General features: G+C 42.1%; 1 protein-coding gene across 2 annotated transcripts in view; it reads left to right on the top strand.

The window, feature by feature from the left end:
• The window catches only part of LRRC1 (leucine rich repeat containing 1), a 144,741-nt gene that overhangs the window by 78,761 nt on the left and 56,748 nt on the right, over positions 1–9,232 (top strand). The window lies entirely within an intron of this gene.

Here is a 9,232-nt window from a genome sequence, read left to right as displayed (position 1 = left end):
TTTCCCTTTTTGCACTGAATTTGGATGAGAGAACCTGTGAGGGTTGCTTTAGGACATAGAAATCGGTCCAGGATGCCCCAGCATATCATCTTCAGGGTGAGATTCAGCTGAAACACACTATTTATTTTATTCTGATTGCCAGTCTTAAATTTTCTGTAATTAAATGAGATAGCACTGGTTCTGCAAAATTTTCTCACATCACTATATTATGAAAAATACCTATTATAATTCTAAACAAGAACTCCTAAACGTTTATCCAGTGACATTCTGGTAACACCAGAATATATGTGCATCCTTCATATGATGAATACTTTGGAGGGGATAATACCAATTTCAATATGTATGTTCTGGTATGTCTCCTTTTAAGACATTTAAATGTATTTTGAATATCTTACCTTTCATCTGTCAGTTGACAGCTCATAATTTTTAAGCTTTTAAACTTTTACAGTATTTCTTTAAAAAACATAAATAAGTCTTTGAATTATTCTTAGAATGCCTTTTGGTTTAATCTCCTTTTAAAAGGGTTACTTTAGAAAAAGTGTACTCACATTACAGGTGGAGGGATTGTTAAAAACTGGTATTAAAGACAAGGAGAAGGCAGTTAAATTCAATCCTGTCTTTCTTTCCGTGCTTTTCTGTTTCTCCTTTTTCCATCCTCAATAAACAATAAAACAACTCTGCCTTCTTAGATTGATGCTTTACCTCCCTTTAGAGGCTGTCTAACAAAGCCTTTAGCTTGGCTTTTAAATGTTGGATCTGCTTGGTAGAAGCAGGAATAGCTTGATTATGGAGGTCAATTGTGGATGGGAGCCATGAATAATTTGTCAGGTGCCACACTAAAATGTCCAGACTGGACTGGCCCTGTAGCCTAGTAGTTAAGGGTGCCAGATCCCATATGGCTGACTGTGGTTTGAATCCCAATCCAGAGACTTGAAAAACATGCCGGCAGTATGTGTGTGTCTGTGTCCAAAGTCTTGACAAGGTGGAGAAATGGAGGAGAAGGGATTGTGGGGTGACCATGTCCCATTGGGGAATGCTTTCTTCCTGTTTGTCTGTTTGTCTCTGGTGAGCACAAACCCCTTCTGGCCTTTAAAAATAAGTAAATAAAATAAAACAGAATGGCCAGGGCCTCATCAACAGTGGTTCTTACTCTATCTACATATCAAATTAATCTGAGATAGGTTTTATTTATTCATTTTTTTAACATTGCCAAAATCTTACCTCAGGCTGACTTTGAACTCTTGGGTGGTGGTGGCCCTGGTGATTCTGATAAACAGCCAGGGCTGAAAAACACTGACGTTAAATGCCTCAGTCTTTTTCAAAGTGTTCCTTAAGCTCCTCTTTATCTCTAGGAGTGCTGGGTTAAAAATGTAGATTCCTTTTTGAGACCCTAGATCTATGAAATACACAGCTAGATGTAGGGCTAGGTATTTCTTTAAATGCCTGGTAATTCTTTTGTGCTCTAAAGTTTGAGAATCTCCAGTCTCTGAGGCACTCAAGGCATATATTAAACCTGAGTTGGGGTGTGCTTTAGGAAAAAACGATGAGATTATTGGGAATCAGCATTCTGGCAGGATTATCTGGAGCAAATGGCTTCTCCCTGCACTTCCAGGAGCTGTGTTCACTCTTGGCTCTGCACCCTCTCATCTACTCTATGTGTTACCCAGAGAATATTTTCAGGGTTTGAATGACTCATCTAGTCTCTGGTTGAGCTTGGTGAAGGGATGTGGGAGGCCAACCCAGAGTGTAGTGGGATGCTTTTCCTAGCTGGCCAGAATCTCTGATTCTAATCGGAAAAACAGGGGATATTTAAAAGGGCAACACGAGAGAGCATGACACTGGTACCACAGAATTGATGCAGAAAGGGTGGGCCTGAACATGGGCCTTTATGTGCTGTTCAGAGAAGGAAAGATTCCCGTGGCCTAAGGAAGATGGAGAAGACTAGAGGTAAAGGTGAAGACTTAATTTTTGGATCAAAACATTCATCCTTTGGAGGACTTCAGTTTTCTTGAGAATTTTTATATAAAGATCAGTAGTTGTAATTTTGTCCATATTAAGTGACAATAATTAATATAAACTGGGAGTAATTTTGAATGAAATGTGAAATATCTGATGAATATAACTCTTTTGGGTAAGTTTTTGATATTTGGTTGCTTTTTTCTTGACGTAAAGGAGCCACTTATCAAAATCATATGTTTTTGTTTTGGAAGGAGGGTAAGAAATGAATGTCGAATTGTCTACCTTCTTTTCCTTCGGATTACTCCATATGAAATCTAACACGGAATATTCTGGAATTATGTTTAGCTTTTTGGTTTCACTTTTGTGAATCAGCATCTTGTACCTCCAGACATGTTTGTGTTTACGTAAGCCAGTTCTTCAGGGGAGGAAAAACTGAGGTGTACAGATTATTTTGGTAATTATGGCTAGAATTAGGGAAGAACCTGTGTATTAGAACACCCCCTCACCCCAATACAAGCACCGGCACTGGTACAAAACAAGAATTTACAAAGGGTCCCCCTTGCCCTGCCTTCTCTCCTTCACCATGTAGCAATCTTCCTGTCAGCGTTCATGTGTGTTGGCAAGTCCCTTGGAATTATGGCTTTGTCCAAAGACTCTCTGCCTCCTGGTGTCTGCGGTGTTGGAATAATATGGTAAATGGGATGGATTTGAAAAAAAAAAAAAAAAAGAATCCTCCATTTAGCATTTTTTTCCTGAACACCCAGAAGAGCAGCTGCAGTAGCAAGCACAGACTTGGAGCACACACTCATATTTAGTCTTGTTTGACAATCCCAGATATTTTTAAGCAGGGTTGAGTCAGGCAGCCCACAGCACAACATTCAAACTGTCTTAATCAGCCAGCCTGTTTGGCACACAAGGTCCTTGTTTTATTCTAGTAGTAAATAATTCTAAATGAAGCAGTATGATGTACTGAATGGACCCAAAGTCACAAATTCAGTATTTCACTACAGCCTGTCAGCATCTCTCTTCACATGCTTGTTCTGTTTACTGCTGGTTGTTTTATTCCTTGTAGCTTTTAAATTCTGCCTTTGGCCTGGTCTAGGTTTTCTGCCTAAGAGGGTCTTATGTTCCATGCCCCTGTGTTTTTTTTTGCTCTTCCTCCCCCACTCCATCCAGACAGCATTGCCATGTAGATGCAGTGTTCATTTTTGCCCCGAAGCGTTACATATTGTGGCTGCTCCTTTCCTCTTTAAGATCGTGGCATTTCATCCTTCACCTCTCCTGTGGGTTGGAGGGCCACATCCCATGAGTCTGCTCTCAATTTGTGGGGTTTTCTTGCACTGTTACAGGTCCTCTGCTCCCAGACTCCTCTTCTGTGTTTCCATGTAAGTGGGGCTTTGAAGTCTTCATATTCAAGCCCCTCTTTCCACCAAGTGGCCTTCTGAGAAAAGACTTCTTTCTCATTGCCGACCTCTCTGCTGACTGCTATAATTCAAATGAGCAAGTCAAACCTGAACACACTAAAATGAAATTTCTCTTAATCTTGATATTCTCCTCAAGCTATGTACTCCTTTTCTCTACTCATTGCTAGATAGTTATTTATTTATTTCAAAGATAGGCTCTCACCATGTTGTGACCCTCCCACCTCAGTCTCCCCCATCACTAGGATTACAGTTGAGGGCCACCAGGCCAAGCCTTTAGGTTGGACTAGGACTTGATCCTGAACCTCCCATGTGGTCCCAGCCAGAGGAGCCGCAGTCTTAGCAATGGGGAGGCCAACTGCCAGGCATTTTGAAGGTAAACTCAACTTCAGGCTCTCAGATTGGGAGATTTAATGAAATGGTAGAATTTTGTTAATGGAATCTGACATAGGATTGCTAACTCTTTATTTTGATAAGAAAAAAATATCACTATCGTTTAGTAAAAGACAAAGATTCCAACTTGTCAATCAGGATATTATCTTATGTTAAACAACAGTTCTTTTAAGTAAATTCATTCTGCTTCATGATCAGAAAACCTTATTATCTTCTCCCCATTTTTCTCATTTTGCCAGCCATGGATTACTGAGTCTCACACGAGAATTGGGCAGCTACTCTTTTACCCTCACTCTATCCTAGTTGCTCTCCACCTACTGGCTTCTCAACCTTTGCAGTCTGGCTTCCCCTCAAACCACTTGATTCAGGTCTTCCAAAAGGTGATGGTGAATTCCTGACAGCTGAGTCCACATCTTCCTGGCCTGCTGTGCTGTGGCATCAGCGAACCCTCTGGCTGCTGCTCTTCATTCTCTCAATTTCTATGACTGTTCTTGACATTTTCTGCACCAACGCTGGTGCCCCGTACCCTGTGCCGTGTGATGACAGTGGGTCCCTGTATTTTTGCTGTCTCTCGCAGACTGCTCATCCAGCCCCAGGTCTGCGTCAGACGACTGCCAGATGGTATCTAGGAACCTCAGACCTGTGTTCATCACTTGTTATCTGCCTCCCTCTACGCATTCCTCTGGCATCTCTTCACTCCTGTGGCATGTCTGGAGCTGATCAAATCCGACTTGCCAGACCCTCAGTTGCTGCTTTGCTGTCTTCCTTGGCAGTGTGGCAGATGGGCTGGAATTTCAAAGCTCTGCTTTACCACATGTCAGCAGAGTGACCTGGACAATTTATTTAATGTTCTGAGTCTGCTTCTACATCTGCCAATAGAACTCTGACTGTCTATTGCAATATTTGCTGCAAAGATTAGAGATGATACATACAAAATGCCAGACATGATACCTGGAACATAACGGGCCCTCAGAAAGGGCAGTTGCTCTTATTTGGAGCCCGCAGTCAAGTGGACTTGCAAGAAGGCAGTTCTGTCTTTCCAAAATCACTGTTACTTTACCTCGTCCTACTCTGTGCCCTGCTGTTCTTCCAGTGCCCCGGACTTACCATTTATGTTTAAGGTGGTAGTGACAAGAACTGTCAGGTGACCAGTTTCAATGGAGGCTTCTCCAAGCAGTAGGTAGTTGGGTAGCAATCAGAAATTTTCATAGAAAATTGAAATACTGTGCTAAAGGAGGTAATCGTGTGTGCACTGTGGATAACAGGGTGGCCAGCTGGAGCAGTCATCAGCTCAGTATTGGCCAGGATGAGCCTGAGTGCAACTTTCTTAGCACAAGTTCCTCTAACATTCTGAGAATTTAATATGTAAGCAAGAATTTTTTTAGAAAGATTTTTCTATAGGGTATGTGCATTTGCTGGAGAGACAGAAAGACAGAAAGCGAGAAATTACCTTCCAGGGCAGGTGGCCACTCCACGATCACTTCTCCATCATCTTCTCAGAATCTTGGGCACACGCACACATACCCAGTGTGAGTTTGAAACCACTGGGTCCAGGACTCGAACCATGGTAGACTACATGGGAGTCCAGTGACATAAATGTTACACTATCTGCTGGTCCTGCAAGCAAGAATATTAATCCACTATATTAATTCCTCTCCTCCTAAGGGGACAATGTTAGATGAGAAAGATCAAATTCTTGACACTCATGACTTTTGCTCTTACATCATAGCATTTTAATGTTATTAAATGTAGAAGATGCTCAATACAACTGTTAATAGTTTCTGTGCAATGGGAAACCCAAGCGAGCTCCGCTGTAGGTCATATCTTACAACATTTACTCTTTATAGACCAAAAACACAAATGTAATTGAACTCCAGTAGGAGAAGTGTTCCTCTTGAGCAAGCCTTGAGTTGACTTAAAGAATGTCAGTACAGGGCCGGTCCACGGCTCAGTGGTTAAGGGAGCGGGATCCATCATGGCCAACCATATAGTTTGAGTCTCAGCCCTAGCAGCTTGAAAAACGTACTGTGTATGTGTGCCTAAAATCCTAAGCAGAAGGAGAGATGGAGAAGGACTTGTGGCATGGTCACATCCCATTGGGGTTGCTACCCCACTGCATACTCCACCATCTTTCTGTCTGTCTCTGGCCGGCACATGCACCTTCTAGGGGAAAAAAAAAAAAATCATTGTCAAAGGTTAGCAGCCTCTGATATCCTTGTGCTGGCTTGTGAATTGCTGGTCCCTGCTAGTGTTGCTTCTGCCCCTGCATCCCTTTGTGGGGCACTTCATGGTATAACTTTATTTGGATGGTATCATTTATTTATGCCCTATTATTTTTTGGTTTGTTTCCGATTGGATGTAACAGCAGTGATGAGGCATTAAGATACTGTCTTCAAATTCTTGACTGGTTATGCCGTTGCTCATTTTTTATCTGAGATTGCATAGTGATGGTAAAATACTCATGGAAAGACTCAGTTCTTTCTATAGTGACAGAGTTATGGATATTGTTTGAGCATGTGTCCAGAATGAGCGGGGCAAGAAAACATATACCTCTGGCCCTGCCAATTGATGTAAAGACCCTGAGCCTCTTGGAGGAAATCGCCTTCTTTTCTCCTCTTTTAGTCCATTATATTTGTGTACTTGAACTATTCCTAGTTTATTATGTGCATGATCTCCTTTTACATCTCAGTACCAACTTCTGAGCTGGATGAGACAGATTCTCCAAATCCCTTCCACAAGAACACAGACCCAGAGTGGTTGAAGTTTATCTGTATTTTTTTAAGAGAGATTTTTTGCTATAGAGCGTGTGTGCTTGTTGGAGAGACACAGAGAGACAGAAAGTGATAAATCACCCCCAGGGGAGATGGCCATGCCTCAGTGCCTTCTACTCCATTCTCCTCTTGGGACTTTTGACACTCACGCATGTGTGCCTGGTGTGAGTTTTAAAGCCAGTGGGTCCAGGACTCAAACTGCTGTCAACTACGTGGGAGTCCAGAGACATAACTATTTTGCCATCTGCTGGTCTCAAAGTTTACCTGTATTAAATGAGGATGCTAGCCATAGAATTTTTATGTATGTATATATGTATGTATGCCACAGGGTGTATATGTGAGACAAAAAGAGGAAAAGTGAGAAATCACCTCCCCACCTCTCCCACTCTTTTCTTGGCATTTTGGACACACATGCACACGTTCCTAGTGTGATTCTCAAGCTGCTGAATCTGAGACTTGAACTACCGTTGGTCACGTGGGAGAACAGTGCCTCAGCCAGCATGCCACCTGCTGGCAGGGCCTGGAATCTTTATTTTGATTTCATACCCAGGGCAGTTACTGTGCAAATATAATGGAAGGTGTGCTGGGGCCTGCACTGCAGTGAAGGTAAGGACACAGCCCAGAACAGTGCAGGTCTGCTCTCTGAGCTAGTGGAGGATATATCTGGTGGGAAAGTTTTATGGATCAACACTGTTGAGCAGAATGCTTCAAGCCAGAAGTATTGCATACTGTAAGAGGTCAATGCTATTTGAGGAGTTCATGGAAGATTTCAGTGGAATTTTTAGGCACTATCTTACATTTCTGTCAGTATGCTACATTAAGCAAGACATAATCATGAAACATTTTCATATTGTATACTTTATTGAAGGCTATACTTTAATACTATGAAAGGCTAATGAAAGGCCGATAAGGATGAACGTACCAAAGAATTAAATAGGGTTAGAATTTTCATTTTAGAGCATCTCCTTTGTTACTTTGATATTTGTACTGTGCATCTCAAAAGTGAACTTTAGTGTGGCTTGTTTAGTCAGAAGAATTAGGTAAAGAAAAAATTGAAATCTGCCATAAGCCAGATCAGATGAGGTACCTCCTCCTGCTTCCCTTAGACTGAGCTGCTGAAGAGGCAAAGCTGGCTTTGGATCTGGGCTTTCACTGAGTGTGCATGTCTCTTGACCTCACTTATTCTCTGAGGGACAAGATAGCTTCGTGGCGAAGATTCTGGGCTCTGGGGTAAGATTGCCTAGGGTCAGTGCTGCCTCTCCTGCTTCCAGTGTGTGTAAACTTGGGCAAGGCCCTTGTCTTTTTGCTGCCTCAGTTTCCTCATTCTGAGAATGGAGGTGATAGCAGTACTTTCTTTAGAGTTGTTGTGAAGATTTAAATGAATTCCTTTGTGTCAAGAACTTAGCATTGTGGCCGTGACTTATTAAGCACTCAGTAAGGTTCTGCTGCTCCTGTTTATGATCATGTTTTTAGATGAAGGGCCCTCTGAGTACAGTGAGGCTGGAACCAGGAGAAAGAAACTGGCCTGTGCTTGGATCCAATCCAGGCCCCTGGCCTTGTTAGCACCTTGTGCTAATTAAGCTCACACGGCCTCCTCATTGTGGGGATAGCAATGCTGATGCAATGCATGTACACGGTTTCTTACACAGCTCTCTCTCTGTTTTTAACAATGTCATTTCAGCCTACCAACTTTCCAGATAACACGTCCTGACGTTTAAAATGTTATTTGTCATGATTTTACAGAAAGATAAAGTAATTGCTGTGGGTCATAATTTGCTTTAAGCCATTTTGATTTCATTTAACTTTCTATTTCCAAATGCCATCAAAAAGAATGAGATAATCTTAAAGAATAGCTGCAACAACACATACACTTAAAGTTCATTTTGCTTCACGTTTCATGGTGTTCTTAGTGGAAAGAACCCAGTATTATAACTTGTTAATGTCAGATAGGTCTTGAGCCCAGAAGGAGAAGACAGACTCTTTATGTAGAACAAGAAGAAAGGCCAGTAGGTAGTTAATTTATTCAAAAAGAACTGATTGTGCCTTCATAGACAAAACAGTCTGGCTGTCCAGAGTTCTCCACAAAAGGAAATGCCTGGGAGTTTCTAAACTCACATACACTTCGAGGGAACCTGAGAGGGCACTTGATCCAATCTGTCTCCATCACAAGAGGGGCCCTGAAATGGTGGGAGCTTTTCACGGGAGGTCACGGTCCACCTCCAGGATGCTGCAGACGTGAAAGAAAGCCCTGTTTTTGTTTCACAGGAGAATGTAGGCTAAGCTCATGCATCGCTTGTGTGGCGGAGTGGGATGGGATCTCGGACTGGCATGTTAATGGATGCTGAGAAAAGATCAGTGTGAGGAAGGGCAAGGCACATCCTTTCAAATCACTTTTTAAGTGACAGCACCTGCTGTGAGAGCTGTATTTCCTTTCAGAAACCCTCTGGCAACTGATGCCAAGAGTGCTGTTTGCCCGGTGGCATTGCAGGAGACTTTTCGCCCTGACAGAGCTTGGGGTTGATTACAGATTTTCTGTATGAAGGATGTAGTCATGGTTTATTGGTAAACTACAGATTTGGTGTTTTATTTTCTTCAGTACAACTAAATCCCACTGATTCAAAGTAATTATAATTCAGAAATAATGATAGAGTGGGTCCAAATTAAGGGTTATTTTAAGAAGGTTGTAGG

The sequence above is a fragment of the Tupaia chinensis genome, unplaced genomic scaffold, assembly GCF_000334495.1.
Source record: "Tupaia chinensis unplaced genomic scaffold, TupChi_1.0 Scaffold144010_1, whole genome shotgun sequence".
Taxonomy (NCBI): Eukaryota; Metazoa; Chordata; class Mammalia; order Scandentia; family Tupaiidae; genus Tupaia; species Tupaia belangeri.
Note: the sequence above shows the minus strand (reverse complement) of the source record. Positions and strands in the feature narration are given on the sequence as shown.